The 20,663-nt window shown below is 39.4% G+C and overlaps 1 long non-coding RNA gene across 1 annotated transcript; it reads right to left on the bottom strand.

Annotated features, from left to right (window-relative positions):
* Window positions 1-942: 942 nt before the first annotated feature.
* LOC140483828 (uncharacterized) lies at window positions 943-20,365 on the bottom strand. Its single transcript, XR_011962051.1, has 3 exons — window positions 20,214-20,365; window positions 17,734-18,012; window positions 943-1,822 (listed from the first exon to the last, which is right to left on the bottom strand). It is a non-coding gene; the product is annotated as an uncharacterized lncRNA (long non-coding RNA).
* Window positions 20,366-20,663: the final 298 nt, after the last annotated feature.

The raw sequence follows: 20,663 nt of genomic DNA, 5'->3' as shown, positions 1-20,663 counted from the left end.
CCCTTCTGGGCAAGTCATCCTAAAGCCTCCCTATGATGAACTGAAACAGGGGAAGGTGGGAAGGCAACAGGGTCTCCAATTAACCCTCATGCCCAAACTCACAGCCACCACTCACTTCTGGACACAGCTTGAAAGGAGGGAATTAAATTCTGCCCTGCATGTATCTGATTATGACACCCTATATTTGATATAATTCTCCATAATGAAGGAGTTTCCAATTCTTTTATCCAAATCATTTATGAATAAATAGACCTAGCATAGATTCTGATAGAGCACTACTTCCCATTCTCTGACAATCTGAAAAATATCTTATTCCTATTCTCCATTTTTTAAACATTAAATGTTTGTTTGATAATGTTGGTGAGGAATCCTCCTTGCTGCTGAAATTATGTTCAGCTCTGCAAGGTAAATGTTGAAAACTGTACTCCAGGCAATAATGCCATGTTACCCACTGATTGCTGTTGCAATCTCTCTACTTTGCATATATCTGACACCCTCGTATTGTCCATGCTAACAAGATCACCAAAGTGAATTCTGGGACAGCCCATATCAGGTGTGTGTATGTGCTGCATGGACATCATCTTTACTCTGAAGTAGCACTACAGTGTCATAACTTGTGATATGCAACCAAATTTTGCAGCATACCTATTTTACCATATCAACCATCTGATTGCTTTCCTATATAGTAAAATAGTTGTCAGACCTTTTTTCACAGCTGATACCAAAACATTGACTACTGTTTTACAAAAATTAAGTACAGTATTGACAAGCAATTGATTAAGCATTTAAAGAATCATGTACACCATTATAAATTAAAATATTCAATGTTACATTAAAATTAAGCATTTCAAACAAGCAAAGACCATTGAAAAGTTTTTGATATTTATATTTTTAATGTTAACTTTAGTATTTTGACATAGCAAATGAAAGATTACATGGTTATTAAAATGCTCACAAATGGTGAAGTAAAAGTTCTACTTCATGTTGCCATATCAAGAATGGCAATTGCTCCTATTAGCATCAACACTGTAAAATTCCATCCAATTATTTTAATAGGATACAATTGTATTAGCAATCAGTAATATAACACCCATTTCTAATCTGTTGGTCTATCTGATGAGAATCCTAATACTTTATAAATATTGTGAAGAAGAAAAATGATATTTGAGATTAAAAAATCAAAATGTTTCAATCATATAATGTGTTCCCAGTGCAATTTTAACAGTAAACAGTGTCACTTCAATTAATATTTGTAATTGTTCTTTGAATGAGAATCCATTTCAAGAGTCCAAGTGTAAACAACATTAAAACACACTGAAAGCGAATTGATACAGAGCTTCATAGAGCTCTCAAATACATAAAAAATATAAAACTGCAAAATGCAACAGTAAAATGCAAGCAACTTCATGAGCTATGTTAGCATCAAAAACTTTAGCTGACAAAATCTGCATGTTAAAAGAATTCTTCAAATCTCAAATCTTTCATTTCGACCTCCTTCTAACTTGTCAGCTACAATGAGAAATGGCATCATTCAGCAAAGAACCTTGGACAGCATTTTCCAAACACATGACCATTTCCATCTCAAAAGACGAGGAAAGCTGATGCATGGGAACACAGCCATCTGCAAATTCCCCTCCTTGCCATCCAGACTTGGAAATATATTGCTTGCGTTGTTCAGTGTCACCAGTGTGCAATGTTTCTTCCTAACCCTTCACTTTGGTTGTCTGAGACCACATGGATTGCACTAGAGGTAGGTCATCACCATCTCGTAGCAGCAATGAGAGATGGGCCTAGTGCTCATCCTTGCAGCAATGTTCACATTCTGTGAAATAATAAAACAAATTATGAAACTTCTTCCAGAAATATTGCATTACATTATGATAAATCAACTTGCACATTTGTAAATTTTGTTCATTTGTGTGGCGTAAAACAAAGTGCTACTTTGGTTTCCAAAGTGTACCAAATCAAGGCACTATTGATTTACTTGAAATTGTGAAATCTTCAGACTTTGATGGGAATATCAAATAAATTATAATGGTCTGGCTATCCTCAATGCACCTAAACTGATATTATTTTCCATTAAAGTAAAAAAAAGTCAACTCTTTAAACTTGTAGCAAAGTGAAAACTGCCCAGTAATTCCTGGGTTTTTTTAAAAAGAAATGTCTTGTTTCAAATAATAAACGTAAATTTCACCCTTCGTGATAGTTCATTTTTAATTATGTGTTTATTTTTTATATATATATATCTCATACAGTCTCTGTCCTCTCACATGTCATTGTATGTTCACTTTTATCTCAAGGTTAAAGCCTCACAATCAGATTAACTACCAGTGCCTATGGTTGGTGACATTCATAGGAGAGATGGTCAATATTCTGTGAGCAAGGCTTAAAATACACCCTCCCGTTTGCTTGGACTATCTTGGGCAGTTTAGCTAAGGTATTTGGACTCAACCATAAAACATGTCTATATTTATTTGGACCCTGACTGTTACAGAGGTTACCTTGACCAGCTTGGAATCTCAGTATGACAACAGTTCATAAAATTAAAGTATAAGACACTAAAGTAAGGACTCAAGAAAATTATGCTTACTTTAAAAGATTAATTGTTTGATCTGAAATAATGTAGACTCCACCTTCTGCAGAATAATAAGTGGATATTGAAGAATATAATGATCAACTTAATTAACCAATCATTGTCTTCATTCATTATGATCATGCACAAATCTTCCCAATTAATTTGAAATAATACACCAAATTAAAATATTGACAGCCATGATGCCTCTGCCTTTAGCTGAATTTATTACTGCATATTTAATGGACAGAATTCTTTCTCAACTTGGACAATAAATTCAGGTCCAATAAAATTTAAAATTTTTCACAAACACTCTGTAAAAATGCAGTGTACCTACATTAAGGGTTTTTGGAAAGTCATACATTCTATAATCAGTCATTGGAAGCTTGGTTACAGAAATTTGATTGTTATGCTATGTAAGATTCATGTTTAGTAATAATGCTTACATTGAATGGAAGAAATCTGTGATCAAACAACTATTTTGGATGGATTGAATTTGTTTGGAAAATAGCCCAATCTTTGAAATCATGTAATTAGATTCTGGTGTTTAAATATGAGAGCAATAAAGATGTTTATTCATCCAAAGAAGCCAATCAATTCATTTAAACACTCTATTTCTAAACAACATTAACCTGCATTCCTTTTTAATGTGGCTGTTCCTTTCTGTGATGGCTGATATTTCTGTAAATAAAACATACCAGAAATAAAAGTATGTCTGTAAAAATGTTCATAAAGATTTGTAATAAATTGCCCAAATATAAATCGGACATAAAATGTAACTCAGTTCAATTAAAGTCCCACTATCATTAAAACAATGGAAGTATAAGATAGTTAATATTGGCAATGATCTTGGATATGGTATGCTTTCAATTTAATTTTCCAACTCAAAGTAAAGTTGCAAAAATATTTTTACTCCACTGCTGAATAGAAATATAGAATAGAATAGAATTAGCACCATGCCTATTGTATAGAATGCTTTAAAACCCATTGCTACTTTTACTAAATATATTTTTTAGTATTTTACATTATTATGCTTGCATTTTAGTCAGTTTCATAAACTGTGATATCTTGAACTATTATGATTAGTGAATTCAGGATTTAAAGGGCTATAATTTTGACATGCATTTGCAGCACCTTTTAAAATTAATCACATTTATTCCACTTTCTTGACATAATGCTTACATTCTATAACTCCTCCAGCAAAGTGATTTTGTGGTTGTTATCCACTACTGCCTCAGAAAAAGAATTTAATTGTGATTTAACGTTCATGAGGTCAACTCGCAGAGCGTTTCAGGGAACATCACTGGGACACACGCCCCAAACAACCCCACCGCCCTGTGGCCGACCACTTCAACCGCCCCTTCCACTCCCTCAAGGACATGCAGCTCCTTGGTCTCCTCCATGGCCAAATCAAAGTCACCCACCGACTGGAGGAAGAACACCTAATCTTCCACCTTGGAACCCGTCAATGACATGGCGTCAATATTGACTTCACTTGTTTCTAAACATTCCCTGCCCCCATCCTAGATTCTACTCTCCAACTTGGCACCACCCTCTTGAACTGTCCTGCCTACCCATCTTCCTTCCCACTTATCCACTCCACCTCCTCACTAACCTATCACAATTACTCCCTACTATATCCACCAATCACCTTCCCACCTACCTTACCCCCACTCCCAGCCCCACAACCACCGACCCCCCCCACCACCCCGTCTCAAGAAAATTTCTCACAAACCGCATGTCGTTCCTTTATCTAATTTCTTAAAACCAAATAAAATAATTAGGTAGAAAAATGTCATCACCTTCATTCGTGTCAAACTCTGCACTCCCATTCTCTTATTTTAGTGTAGTTTATTGTGATTGTGAATGCTCATCTCAACTTGTTGTGCTTTGAATAGTTTGACTAACAGAAATGTTCAAAGTAATGGTTATAATTGTTACTTAATTAGGTAAGACACAGCATAAGAAATTGGGTTCAGTAGTGCCTATTTTCTTTGCTGCTATAGGAATCTAAAATGGCATCGGTGATGTGCACACAAGACAAGTATGAAGTGCATTGAACACAATTTTGACAAGGGTATTTGCAAGTGTCCACTGGAAAAGTGGGCTGATCATAAAATCAATCAGCAAGATTTGACACCAGTATAGCCATTCTAGAATTCGACACTCCAACTGCTGCCCTCTCTTAACCTCGTACAGCAGGAAATGCCCCCAGCAGCACTCTTTATAAGGACTGTTAACTACTGAAGTTACTGATTGATTTCTTCTGGTTGTCCTGACAATTCTACATATTTTGTTTTAAATTGTGACCATCTATAGTCAGTGGCAAATTAATTTTTCTGGCTTTAAGGCTTCTGCAGAAATTAGTATCACCTTGATATGGGTGCATTTGTAGGCTTTCCTCTTGGGATCAAGTATGACAGAAATCATTTTAAGCGACCCAGCAGAGAAGGACAAACTGCTTGAAGAGGGAGGACCTGGAGAATGCTGTCAGCAGGAGGCTATATCTATCATCCAAAGTCTTCAGATACTAATTCTCTTCCCTAAAACTCAGCAATGACCAATTTCTGACACATCTGTGATTCAGGTAGCACATCCTCACACATGTCATGATACTTATAGCCTCAACTTTGTCTTCAATGGCTACATTTTTGGGTCACCATTTTGAGCAACTTTGCTCAAACTTGTGAAGCTGCACAAACATCAACTCTCCTGCTCCTCAGAGGCTGCCTGACTGGCTATACTTTTCCAGCACAACACTCTTCAATATTACCAACTGTACAAGTCAAATGGACTTGGAAAGTAAAAAGCCACCATCAGAGTGAGATGAACATCATTATTGTGCCTATAAATTCTATTGCAATACTATACTTTCCTTATATAATTTTGCTGCATTTGCCATCTTGAAAACTAATTATGACCTCTTAAAGTGTTTCTACAAAAGTAATTGTAGAAAGAATATTTTTAAACACATTAACTGGTATTAAGTGCGGCTCAAAATGGATTAAAGACAAACTATGCTTGTGTCTTACAATCACAACTGAACAGTTCCTTGCTTATTTCTTGTTAATTGCTACTTAACTGTATCTATGGCACTTAATAACTTCATCTATCCTATACAAGCTCTCAAAATATACAGATTGGAGTTACTTCCACTCATGTAAACGTGTGAATGACATCTAGAAATAAGCTGGTTAGCCCCTGTAACCTGCTCAATCATTTATTAAGATCGTGGCTAATCTGATTGTGGACTCACCCCCACATTCTGACCAGATAACCTTTGACACCCCTTTCCCAAATAGAAAAAGGAAAACAACCACAGAGCGAAAAGCAAATCCATCCTTCCACAGTAAATGCTTGCAAAAAAATACACAAATAAATATGATATTGTATAAAGGATGGTCATCCAATCTAACCTGTGAATTTAATGGGACAGAGGAAAACATAAGTGTATGAGGAACACAATAGAACAGATTGTTTACATCTGAAACAAAACTGAGAGCCAAATGACATCCATTGTAAGCTATGTGATACATATTGGTTAATACAACACTGGTGATTCTTAAACAGTTATTATTATATTTATTCAAATCTAATGTGCATATCTTCATGTAGACCTTCGGTGGACATGAAGGCAATGTGTACTCTACACCAAAATTGAGTTAATTAATATTTCTGTTTCAGTAAGTTCTTCAAGCACAGTTGTGTCTCTCTGAATTCAAAATGTATGTTGAGATAGATATAAGTGTTGAGTAAACTACCTTATGGGTTGCTTGATTAGTGGTTCAAAATTAGAACTTCCCTCAATGGAATATATTCTATTGCTGTTTCTGAATTGCCAGCAGCTGTTTATGATTTTTTTTCTGTGTGCAGTGCTTCACTGAACTCATTCTTGGCTGGTACACCATGTTAACTTAGACTGTAGCTTTTAGTCAAACTTGGCTGTGGTCGCCCTGGGACAAATTTAAGTACCCAAATCTTTAACAATGACTCAATGGGAACTGTCTTCCATGAAAAAATCATTGGCAAACCTTTTTTCTTTACAATGTAAATCTCCATAAATACATAATTACAGCAATTGTGTGTATGATGTCAGTGTTATAAAAATGAAGTATGGCTCTTCTCCATCCTCAAAGAAAACAAGTTTTGGCAAAACATTTTACAGCAGAATGCTCCTTTAAAATTTCAAAACATTGATAATTGTTAGTGACTGGAGGCCAATTTCTTCAGCTGCAAAGGTTCTCTGGAATAATTATTGCCCTTCACTGTTTTGGCTTAAATTCTGTCGCGTGATGTCTGCTATGTCAAATAGAGGTTTTTCAAATTACAAAAGATTTTCAGAGGATACATTGGCAAAGATTGTTTACATTTATGCAACACATATGGCACATACAGCCCACATAACAACTCTTTACAATCATGTAGAACGTCCCCCATTAATTCCTGTATATTATCCATTGTCTTATAATGCATATGAATACTCACATCTCAGAAAGTTGCCATGCTGTTTATATCATATACCAATTGATCTGATGGCTGAAGGCCATGTATCTTGATAACCCTAACTGCAGATCAACTATCTCATGATGCTATGATTTATAACTCCACTGGGGCTTTCAGAGGTACAGTACAATGAATATAGTGAAATGCTTGCCCAACTGTGTAACAGAGTAAGTAACTAACTTTCACAATCTGTGATAGATCTCTAAAAATATTCCAGAATAATTTGTCACTACCTAACATGTTCATTCTACAAACTGAGAGGGGTGATGAAAATCTTCCTACCCAACAGTAACAAAAGAGGGTGTATAGAAAAACAACTTCTAAATATTCACTGTATTTGAAGCTAAAGTTCAATGTGTCTTCAGGGAAAGAAGGGTAAGTAAAAGGTTGCAGGGAAAGATTGTAAGAAAACATGTATAAATGCAAATGCTACTTTTTTGTTTGAAATACACTCAAATCTCACTTACAAGTTAGAATTTGTTATTTATTGAATTATTGTTTACTTTTTAAGTGCATCAGGAATTTTACAGAAAAATCAAATTGTCTGATAGCATGAGGTTGGTTTTATTTTGATTAAAACCCAAAAGTAATCTTATAAAGTCATTCAACTGACTTGCATATTGTTTGAAAGTTTGAACATATCCTTCATGCACAGCCCCTCAAAATTATATTAAAATGCGGTGATAATGAGACTATTTACATTGCAAGTTAAGAGCTTATTTGTTAATATTATCTAAATCAAACATTAGGATTAAATCTTGTTCATGTCAAAGTGACTCCAATTCCTTTTCCATAACAAAGTATTTTCACATCAAAGTGCATGAAACTGACCTAGATTTGGTCTTTTATTGAAACAAAAGAAAACCTGGCAGGGAGCTCATTCAACTCAACTGCTATTTTTTCAAAGTCAATGTGCAACTACTTTCTGTTGTGTGCAGATTCAAGCTGATAGCAGGAAAGATTGTTGATACTTTAGTCAGAGCTATGAATGGTACCACAGAATCTTCAGTTTTCAGGAAAATTATTTGACCCAAGGAGATGGTGTGCTTACAGGAAAATAGACTGGGGCTCCATGCCATTTTTTTAAAAGTTGCAAAGAATTCGAAATTCTCAATATTGGGTGGCATTTCTGACTAAGCACTCATTATTCCTCCTCCAGTAAGAATTGTATTACTCAGTGTTACCATGACAGGAATCAGGTTATTCCAAGTGGTGGATCTCTGCATGAAAATGTTGGCAAAATGAAGCAACAGGAATCAGCATTCAATATGTCAATTTTTAAAAAAAAACGTTCATATTTTTCCTTCTTAACCCAAAAGTAGCAGGCAAAACAGGCTGAAGACAAGGATTCCACATAAACTAGTAATCAGAGAGCCTCAAAGTATCCAATATAACATATGTGTTTTTCAACTAAACTTAGTCATAGATGAATGGAATTGGACGGGCAGTGAAATGGTGAGATTGGGAACTATTATATGGGCATGCCAACTCATTACACAGAATAAGCTGGTCCTCAGTCTACATGTTGCTGCCACCATTCACTTTAAGTGTAGAAAACTACAGAATCTGCCTGATCTAATGTGGTACAGGAGAACAGATATCCAGTTTTCAATGCATGATGACAACAGCGTGGCATTAATATACATCATTTGCAGTTACGGTGAAGGACTGACCTTCTCAACCTCTTCCCCTTACCTGAGGTGTGGTGACCCTCAAGTTAAACCAATACCAGTCTTCTCTCTCTGTAATGAGAGGGCAGCCTTACGGTCTGGTAGGACAATGGCAACTTTACCTTTACAAGAAAAAAAACTGCTTCCTGGTGTGACTAAGACTCTTGTATTTAACAAAATATAGTTTATTACTTGGTAGCAAAACTAGTTACACATTACATTGAAATGAGAGACATTGTCACAGAAACATTAAAAACATTCAGATGTTGGGTCTTACTCATTCAAAATCCTAAATTATTCTGCCCATAAATCCATTTGACATCATTATTATGGGTGCCTTTTAATGACACTGTTCAGCATTAACTCTTTCAGATCCTTTCAGACCCACATACAATAGGAAGAAAGAGACATGCCAATACAACAATTTGGAATGTATGAAAAGAAGCTGCACCATTAGTAAGTGATAAACCCTAATTCATTAATCATTCTCCAATGGACAACAAGGTTTAAGAGAACCACAAGTAGGAATAAGTATCATTACTTTGTCACTGATTTCATCCTCCCATATGGTCACTATTTCAGAAAGAATCCAATTTCTTGCAAACTCAGTGTCCTAGTCTTCACTCAAACCTACATTTCTGTCCCATACCCTCAGGTCACTCTGTTTTCATCTTTTCAGGTTGTTCATTAGCCGGGTCTTGTATAATGTGAATATTACCTGCTATTTGTCAGTGTAAGTCTAGATGGTATCCAATAGAAGATTGCAGAGCTGAAACCAAATTGCAAGAGTAAAACAAGAAAATGCAGGCTCAAACTAATAACAGGTATCAGGAAACGCTTCATGTACAGAGTGATCAATACGTCCTATGGAATTCCCAATAAAGTGCTGGAGGAGAAAAATTTGAAAATATTTAAGAAATAATTGGAAACAACAGCATGTGCTTCTGATTGGAAGAACTAAAATGGCTCCAGTTATTTTCTTCATTGATTAATGTTTTGTAGTTTCAGAGGGGTAAATCAATAACAACATTTTGATTGCTTACTAGTTTGATATAGAATGCCGTGCTGTCAATAACACACAATTGAGAGTCCAAAATTAACTCAGTATCCTCTTTGATAGAGATTAAATCGACTTGAATAAAGGAAAATATTTTGAGCATTTCCACCTCACAGACCCAATATTAGTTAAGCTAATGTTAGGGACAATTTAAAATGATGCCATTGAAAAAGAAAACTAATTATACAGTCAGAAGCTTCAGGCCTTTAATGACTATTCTGTCAGAACTAGGAAAGTCTGATCGGGATTTCTATCACTATTCTGGAATTTACTGAATGCAACTTTCTAAATGTGCACTATTTAATTCTCTCGATGAGCTGGGGTGGGAAGGGGGTCCTCCTCCAAACTGAAAAGATTTAGAAGTCTCATGAATCCCAGAAAACAAACAACTTCAAGAGCTGCTGGAATCTCACTCATCAAGGAGCAACAGGGTCAGAGGTGTTGCTGCAGATTGTTTTGCTATCTAACCCCAACAGGTGAGCTCTAAGAAGATCACATACCACATTTGGCAGGAGTAAAGAGGAGACAGTATGCCAGTAATCAACAGAACAAACAAGACCCATCACTCAATTTCAACCTCTTCAAAAGAAGTCAGCAGACAGCAGCTCAATTCAATAGCTTCCAGATCTACAGAGCTTTGACTGATTCAGCAACCCTCTCCTCATCAGAGGAGAACTGTCAGTATGCTCTTGAATTGGTACAATGTCAATATTTTGTTAGTGGTTCTTGACAAGTAATTTAAAGCAAATAAGCTCACAGCTGAATAAGGAATCTTGCCACCATCTTAAAAAGTTGAGTTAGGATGATGTTAATTATAATAACCAAGGTACTCTTTGACAGAATCGTAGAATGGTGACGGCACAAAAGAAGATCATTCAGCCTGTCATTATCTGTGCTAGCTCCCTGAAGGTACAATTTACCTTGTGCCACTCAACTGCCGTTTCCCCTCGGTCTGCAAATATTTTCTTTTGTTTAATTCTGCCTGCACCACACTGTCAAACAGTGTATCCTGGATGCTAAGTAGTCACTGTGGGCTAAAGCTTTGTTCTCATGTCACCATTGCTTCTTCTGCTAATTACTATAAATCTGTGCCCTCTGATTCTTGATTCTTCTGCCAATGGGAATAGTTTTACCTTTTTTCATCTCTTGAGACTCCTTATGATTTTGATTACATCTATCAAATGGCCTCCCAACCTTCTCTTGAATAAGGGGAGAAAGTGAGGACTGCAGATGCTGGGGATCAGAGCTGAAAATGTGTTGCTGGAAAAGTGCAGCAGGTCAGGCAGCATCCAAGGAACAGGAGAATCGACATTTCGGGCATAAGCCCTTCTTCAGGGCTTATGCCCGAAACGTCGATTCTCCTGTTCCTAGGATGCTGCCTGACCTGCTGCGCTTTTCCAGCAACACATTTTCAGCTTCTCTTGAATAAGGAAAACATTCCCTACTTAACAATCAAAATCTCCTAATTTTTGTCTTTACGTCCACATAGATAATACACAAGATGCCAGAATACTTTATTAACCACATACTCAATCTGTTCTATCGCCTTTAATGATTTCTACACATATATACCCATCGTTCTCTGCTCCTATACCCCTTCTAAAATTGTACTCATTATGTTACGTTGGCACTGAATGTTCTTCCGATGAAAATTTACCACTTCGCACTTCTCTGCATTCAAGTTCATTAGGCATTTATCCACCTATTCCACCAATCTGGCAATGGCCTTTTGAAATTCTGCACGATCCTCCTCATGGTTCATACTACTTCCAATTTTTGTATCATCAGTAATTTTGCAGTTGTACCCTATACACAAAATTCTTGGTCATTAATTAGGAAGAACAAAAAACTTAACACCAACCCTCAGAGAATTTCACTTTCAATGTTTTTCCAGTCGGCAAAACATTCATTAACTACTCTTTGTTCCCTGTCATTCAACCATTTTCATATCCATGTTGCTATTGTTCCTTTAATTCCATGAGCTTTGACATTAATCACAAATCTGTTGTGCATGAATTTATCAAAAGCCTTTCGGAAGTCCATGTACACCACATTAACAGCCTTACCCTCATCATCCTAATATCATTTGTGGTTTATTCTGTTTGTGAATTCATTTTGAATTCTGTTTGAGCTAGCTATCTGTAGTTTCATTGAGAACTAAGTATTTACAAGGCTACAATATCATAGACAAATACACAAGTCTGTTACTGTTCATTACATACACATAACCGACTGATTGCACGCACCCCATTACACCAAGGAGTGGCTCCAGGGCACAGATATATCAACTCCATACATTTAGAAAATGTATTGATGGATGTATGATGACCAGAATTGGTCCTTTTTTGTTACCACAATTTAGTGGTTTAGCTGCACTCTGCAATGTGCTATTCGTTTATGCTGGTGAATCTATATCATTTTTGTGGATGCGCAGTTGTTTGGCACAACATTTTCAGTGTCTGAGTTTTTGTCTTGTGTCATGGGTGTTTAGTATATGCAGTTCAAATATGTGGTTTGTTTCTCCACAGGATTTAATCTCTGCTTATTACAACATCACATAGAAACATAGAAGAGGAGGCCATTCAGCCCTTCAAGTTTGCTTCACCATTCATTACAATCATGGCTGATTGTCCAACTTAATAGCCTAAACCTGCTTTCTCCCCATAACCTTTGATCCTTTTTTGCACTAAGTGCTATATCTAGCCACCTTGTGAATGTTTTGGCATCAAATACTTCCTGTGGTAATGAATTCCAGAGGCCCACCACTCTGGGTGAAGAAATGGTCTTCTCATCTCCATCCTAAATGGTCCAGCCCGAATTCTCAGAGTGTGACCCCAATTCTCACACCCAGGCTAGACAAAGCCATGTAATATTTTCCATGAACCCATGTTCGGATAAAAGCTTTTACCTTAAGTGGCATGATGGCTCAGTGGTTCGCACTGCTCCCTCACAGCACCAGGGACCCAGGTTCGATTCCCACCTTGGGCAATTGTCTGTGTGAAGTTTGCACATTCTCCCTGTGTCTGCGTGGGTTGCCTAAAGGTGTTCCGGTTTCCTCCCACAATCCAAAAATCTGCAGGTCAGGTGAATCAGCCATGTTAAATTGCCCATAGTGTTAGGTGCATTAATCAGAGGTAAATATGGGTAATGGAATGGGTCGGTGTGGACGTTTTAGCCGAAGGACCTTTTCCCATACTGTAGGGAATCCAATCTAATCTTATAAATTTTTAATTTGGCACAATTTGGATTAAACAGCTGCAGCTTGTCTATCTCACTCTTGAACCATTTTCACCTTTCTTTCCAATAATACATCATGCACATGTGGTTGAGTGGTCAGAAGGTTGGAGAGAACTTTGCAGATCTGTCTCCGAAACATAAAATCTGCCAATGAGAGTAAACTGTTGAATAAAGGATTATGATAAATTTAACAGAGCTATCTGTTAATTCTTGGCAAGTCGCTTTACAGTTGATGAAAATGAATTTAACAGTATGTGCAGTGCATTCTGTGAGAAGTGGTAATTGAACATTTATTTTCTGCACATCATTAAAGTGTGTTATAGGTTGTACCTCAAATTGTGTCTGGCAACAATGAACAGACCAGATAAGCCGATCAATACATCAACAGCCACTGCACTAGTAGTATCTCTGTCACTCAAAAGAGAATTTAATGACAGAGTCAGTCACCAGAATATAATTATGTACTTGGATATGGAAAATATGCAGCCATGCATTATAGCTCATAGGGAATCTTGTCTAGAAGGAAATTTTCTTGATTGTTGAGATTGATGAAATTGACATATTTCTCATTATCCATTGGGGATAGGGGCCTGGAATTAGAACATAGAACATAGAACATAGAACAATACAGCACAGAACAGGCCCTTCGGCCAACGATGTTGTGCCGAACTTCTATCCTAGATTAAGCACCCATCCATGTACCTGTCCAAATGCCGCTTAAAGGTCACCAATGATTCTGACTCTACCACTCCCACGGGCAGCGCATTCCATGCCCCCACCACTCTCTGGGTAAAGAACCCACCCCTGACATCTCCCCTATACCTTCCACCCTTCACCTTAAATTTATGTCCCCTTGTAACACTCTGTTGTACCCGGGGAAAAAGTTTCTGACTGTCTACTCTATCTATTCCTCTGATCATCTTATAAACCTCTATCAAGTCACCCCTCATCCTTCGCCGTTCCAACGAGAAAAGGCCGAGAACTCTCAACCTATCCTCGTATGACCTACTCTCCATTCCAGGCAACATCCTGGTAAATCTTCTCTGCACCCTCTCCAAAGCTTCCACATCTTTCCTAAAGTGAGGCGACCAGAACTGCACACAGTACTCCAACTGTGGCCTAACCAAAGTCCTGTACAGCTGCAACATCACTTCACGACTCTTGAATTCAATCCCTCTGCTAATGAACGATAATACTCCATAGGCCTTCTTACAAACTCTATCCACCTGAGTGGCAACCTTCAAAGATCTATGTGCATAGACCCCAAGATCCCTCTGTTCCTCCACCTGACTAAGAACCCTACCATTAACCCTGTATTCCGCATTCTTATTTGTTCTTCCAAAATGGACAACCTCACACTTGGCAGGGTTGAACTCCATCTGCCACTCCTCAGCCCAGCTCTGCATCATATCTAAGTCCCTCTGCAGCCGACAACAGCCCTCCTCACTGTCCACAACTCCACCTATCTTTGTATCATCTGCAAATTTACTGACCCACCCTTCGACTCCCTCCTCTAAGTCATTAATAAAAATTACAAACAGCAGAGGACCCAGAACTGATCCCTGCGGAACTCCACTTGTAACTGGACTCCATGCTGAATATTTACCATCTACCACCACTCTCTGACTTCGACCGGTTAGCCAGTTTTCTATCCAATTGGCCAAATTTCCCTCTATCCCATGCCTCCTGACTTTCCGCATAAGCCTACCATGGGGAACCTTATCAAATGCCTTACTAAAATCCATGTACACTACATCCACTGCTCTACCCTCATCCACATGCTTGGTCACCTCCTCGAAGAATTCAATAAGACTTGTAAGGCAAGACCTACCCTTCACAAATCCGTGCTGGCTGTCCCTAATCAAGCAGTGTCTTTCCAGATACTCGTAAATCCTATCCCTCAGTACCCTTTCCATTACTTTGCCTACCACAGAAGTAAGACTAACTGGCCTGTAATTCCCGGGGTTATCCCTATTCCCTTTTTTGAACAGGGGCACAACATTCGCTACTCTCCAGTCCCCTGGTACCACCCCAGTTGCCAGTGAAGACGAGAAGATCATTGCCAACGGTACTGCAATTTCCTCTCTTGCTTCCCACATAATCCTAGGATATATCCCGTCAGGCCCGGGGGACTTGTCTATCCTCAAGTTGTTCAAAATGTCCAACACATCTTCCTTCCTAACAGGTATCTGTTCTAGCTTATCAGTCCGTTTCACACTCTCCTCTTCAACAATACGGTCCCTCTCGTTCGTAAATACTGAAGAGAAGTACTTGTTCAAGACCTCTCCTATCTCTTCCGACTCAATACACAGTCTCCCACCACTGTCCTTGATCGGACCTACCCTCGTTCTCGTCATTCTCAGGTTTCTCACATACGCATAGAATGCCTTGGGGTTATCCTTGATCCTATCCGCCAGGGATTTTTCATGCCCTCTCTTAGCTCTCCTAATCCCTTTCTTCAGGTCCCTTCTGGCTATCCTGTATCCCTCCACTGCTCTGTCTGAACCTTGTTTCCTCAACCTTATGTAAGCTTCCTTCTTCTTCTTTACTAGACATTCAACCTCCCTCGTCAACCAAGGCTCCCTCACACGACTATTTCTTTCCTGCCTGATCGGTACATACATATCAAGGACACGTCGTATCTGCTCCTTGAAAAACTCCCACATTTCCACCACATCCTTCCCTGACAGCCTATGCTCCCAACGTATGCTCCTCAAATCCTGTCTTACAGCATCGTAATTTCCCTTCCCCCAATTGTAAAAACTTCCTTGTTGTGTGAAAGTCACAGAATTGTGGTCGCCATCACCAAAATGTTCACCCACTAACAAGCCCACCACTTGTCCCGGTTCGTTACCGAGTACCAAATCCAATATGGCCTCCCCTCTGGTTGGACAATCTACATACTGCGTTAGAAAAGCTTCCTGGACACACTGCACAAACACCGCCCCATCCAATCTACTTGATCTAAAGAGCTTCCAATCAATATTTGGGAAGTTGAAGTCGCCCATGACTACGACCCTGTGGCTTCTGCACCTTTCCAAAATCTGTTTCCCAATCTGTTTCTCCACATCTCTGCTGCTATTGGGGGGCCTATAATAAACACCCAACAAGGTGAGGTGACTGCACCTTTCCTATTTCTGACTTCAGCCCATACTACCTCCAGAGGCAGATCCCCCTCAAACTTCCTTTCTGCAGCCGTTATACCATTTCTAATTAGCAATGCCACCCCCCCTCCTTTTTTACCACCCTCCCTAATCTTACTGAAACATCTGTAACCAGGAACCTCCAACAGCCATTCCTGTCCCTCATCTATCCATGTTTCCGTGATGGCCACAACATCGTAGTCCCAGGTACCGATCCACGCCTTAAGTTCACCCACCTTATTTCTGATACTCCTTGCATTGAAGTATACGCACTTGAGCCCATCTCTGTGTCCGCAAGTAGTCCCTGTCAGTGCTACCTTCTCCACAGCCTCCCTACAGTCTTGGACATCCTGACACACAGCTAGCTTACTTGCTGGACTACAAGTCCGGATCCCATCCCCCTGCCAAATTAGTTTAAACCCCCCCGAAGAGTGCTAGCAAACCTACCCCCCAGGATATTGGTGCCCTTCTGGTTCAGGTGCAACCCGTCCTGTTTATACAGGTCCCACCTTCCCCAGAATGCAGTCCAATTGTCCAAATATCTGAAGCCCTCCCTCCTACACCATCCTTGCAGCCACGTGTTCAACTGCACTCTCTCCCTATTCTTTGCCTCTCTGTCACGTGGCACCGGCAACAACCCAGAGATGACGACTCTGTCTGTCCTAGCTTTTAGCTTCCAGCCTAACTCCTTGAGCTCTTGAATGACCTCCCCACCCCTCTTCCTACCTATGTCGTTGGTGCCAATGTGTACCACGACTTCTGGCTGCACACCCTCCCCCTTAAGGATTCTGAAGACACGGTCCGAGACGTCTCGGACCCTAGCACCTGGGAGGCAACAAACAATCCGAGAGTCTCGCCCATGTCCACAGAACCGCCTGTCCGTCCCTCTAACTAGAGAGTCCCCTATAACTAGCGCTCTCCTCTTCTCCCCCTTTCCCTTCTGAATCTCAGAGCCACAGACCCCTTCACTGCAGCTTACACCTGCAAGGCTGTCCCCCCCAACAGTTTCCAAAGCTGCATACTTATTTTTTAGGGGAACGACCACAGGGGAACCCTGCACTGCCTGTTTCTTCCCCTTCCCACCTCTAACTGTTACCCAGCTACCTCTGTTCTCTGGCGTAACTATGTCCCTGTAGCTTCTATCGATCACCCTCTCAGCCTCTCGAATAATCCTCAGCTCATCCAGCTCCAGTTCCAGTTCCCTAACTCGTTCGGTGAGGATCAGGATCTGACTGCATTTCCTGCACACAAAGTCGGCAGGAGTATCGGTGGTCACCCCTACCTCAAACATCCTGCAGGAGGAACATTCCACCGCCTGCACTGCTATGACTGTACACTGTCTCCAAAAACAAGAACACTGAGTCAATAACCTGTGGACTTTAAAGTTAGGTTAGAGGAGGAGGGTGGGAGGGAGGCCCTACGGAAGTAGGACCTGGGGTCTAGAACACACCCACTCAAATACTAATCACTTACCTTCCCGCCCAGCTATGCGCTCCAACCTCACTTCCGCTGCCCGCTACAGGTAAGTAATTTTGAAACAAACTGTCTTACCTTAGCTGTAGTCTCCCGGGTTCGTTTTTCCTCGGCCGCTGCTCCCACTCAAATGACCGTTGGTGATTAAAGGGGGAGTATTTATACTCACCGTTCTCCTTCCCGGCTGCCCCTCTGTTTACCGTCACTTCCTCTGCTGCTCCCGCTCTTTTTGTGAAGAGAGAGAAAAAAAACCGCTGCCCGCTACAGGTAAGTTATTTTGAAACAAACTGTCTTACCTTAGCTGTAGTCTCCCGGGTTCGTTTTTCCTCGGCCGCTGCTCCCACTCAAATGGAATTCCTATGGATAACAAAAAAAATACAGCAACGACTCCTATGTAACCTTCCTATCCATTGCAAAGGACCAAGCAATCAAACCAGATGAGTCAATGGTAAAAAAGATAGGATGTGGGGCTAATCTCAAGAGTCCATGAATCAGCAGATCAGTAGATAACAAGGAGTGAGTGTAGTTTGAGGAAATTGGAGATATGTTTAATCAACCTGTTCAAATGTATTATGACACCACTGAGGTAGGTGGTCTTGAGCATGGCTTTCTAGCTCAGAGGTAGGGACACTACTGCTACACCACAAGAGCCTCAAAAAGCACCTATTGGATGTATTCAGGCCACCCATTGATGATGATCTTATTGACATATGGTAATATGTTAATCAATGTTTGCTTATAGTGGGAATAGCTGGTCCATCTGTTTCAATGGTGTAAATTGTTTCAGGTATCCACACTGAGGATTCATATTGTCATTTTAAAACAGGTAATGCCAATGCATCGGATGTTGGACCCATTGTAGCAATAGCTTATTTGTGTGGACTATACCATGCTGTGCTAATTTCCTGAGTAGATCTTGTGCTTGATGTATAAAGGGATGATATTTGTACTCACATCAGTGTATATCAGTGGTCTACATAAATGATTTGGAGAAAAATGTGGCTGGTCTAATTAATAATTTTGTGGACAATACAAAGATTGGTGATGTTGTGGATAGTGAGGATTGTCAGAGGATACAGCAGGATGGATCAGTTGGAGGAATGGTAGGTGGACTTTAATCTGGACAATTGTGAGGTGATGCATTTTAGAAGGTCAATACAGGTGGAAATTATACAGTGAACGACAGAACCCTTTAGAAGTATTGATAGACAGAGGAATCTGGGTGTACAGGTCCACAGATTTCTGAAGGTATCAGCACAGGTAGATAAGGCTGTAAAAAAAGGTTGATGGAATGCTTGCCTTCATTGCAAGGGGCATTGAGTATAAGGATGGACAAGTTATGCTGCAGCTTTATAGAACTTTAGTTAGGCCACACTGGAATATTGCATATAGTTCTGGTCACCACACATCCACAGGATGTGGATGCTTTGGACAGGGCACAGAAAAGGTTTAGCACGATGTTGCCTAGTATGGGGGATCTTAGCTATGTAGAAAGGTTGGATAGATTGGGTTTGTTTTCACTGGAATGCAGGAGACTGAGGGGTGACCTGATAGAAGTTTATAAGATTGTAAATGGCATGAATAGAGTAGAACGTATGAAGCTTTTTTACCAGGGTGGAGGGGTCAATTAGTAGGGGGGCACAGGTTTAAGGTGGAGGGGAGGAAGTTTTAAAGTGATGTGTGAGGCAACCTTTTCACACAAAGGGTAATGAATGCGCTGCTAGAGGAGGTGGTGAAAACAGACACAATAGTAGGATTCAAGAAACACTTGGATAAATACATGAATAAGGCAATAGAGGGATATGGATCCTGTAAGTGAAGACAGTTTTAGTATGGAAGGGTAAAATGTTTCAGCACAGACTTGGAGGGCCAAACGGTCTGTTGCTGTATTGTTCTTTGTTCTTTATCCCCATTTATAGTAAATGTTGCCCAATCATTCTGGGGTAAAGGGTGTAAAGGCTTCAACCTTTCTCATGGTGTCCATGCCATGTCCCATGTACTATCTGACTGGAGTCTGTAAGTAGGAACATAATGGTTACCTCGTGGATTTGTTAACATGCTTGAGTGCAATGGATGAAACTTTGGAATGTTCTTTGGCACTGTTCCTTAGCTGGAGTTTCTTCACATGCTGCAGCCAAGGATTGAATTGGACATTGACTTTCTCCTATATATTTTTGCACAATATTGTCTTGTTGAATGTTATTTACATATGTATGACATACTGTGCATCAACGTGGTGTGTTAGACAAACCACATCTAACACAGAATATGATAATGACTGTAATAATTGTTCCAGAATAAAACACTTGCAGAATAAAATACTCCTGACCTGCTACAGTTACTACAAACTTGCGTCCTTTTTCTATCACAGCATCAATTGCATATTCCTTAGATTTGTCCTGAAGTACCTTTCAGAAAGATTTGATAGATAGATATAATAACCAATTAAATAATAATTTAGCTTTGGTGAAATCATATTCCTTACCTTTGTTTTGACACTTGCCCATGAACTGAACAATCACTTCACTAGTTGTCCTCAGTATAATATGAACACAAACCTGTGTATCCTGAACTTGAGTTGAATTTGATGTTGATTTTTGAAAATCCAAAAAAACATTGTCAGGATCTTTGCAGTAATTGTCAGAAGTGTTTAGCGTTGTCATCTTCTGAACCCTTCAGTGCCAAAAGTGAGAAGTGATTTGATTGATCCTTGTTCCTTCTCAGCTATCTGCTGATCGAGTAAACAAACATTGATTTTCTTCTTTGACTAACTGAACTTCTGATAGAATATCATAGGTCTGTCAATCCATAGTTAGATGTTTGCTTTCCATTCTTTAAATTACTACTTTAAAAATTGGTTTTATAGTGCAGTACATTTTGTGTCTTTGTTGGCCTCTGCTTTTATTTCTTCTATGTTGGTGCTCTTTTAAGAACTACAAACTTATGGTGTCAGGTTTCAGCCTGTATGTAGTATCACACCAAAAGAAGGTTTTAGGACGTCATATGGG

The sequence above is a fragment of the Chiloscyllium punctatum genome, chromosome 12 (assembly GCF_047496795.1).
Source record: "Chiloscyllium punctatum isolate Juve2018m chromosome 12, sChiPun1.3, whole genome shotgun sequence".
Taxonomy (NCBI): Eukaryota; Metazoa; Chordata; class Chondrichthyes; order Orectolobiformes; family Hemiscylliidae; genus Chiloscyllium; species Chiloscyllium punctatum.
The sequence above is the reverse complement of the archived record's forward strand: the minus strand, read 5'-3'. Positions and strand labels throughout refer to the sequence as shown.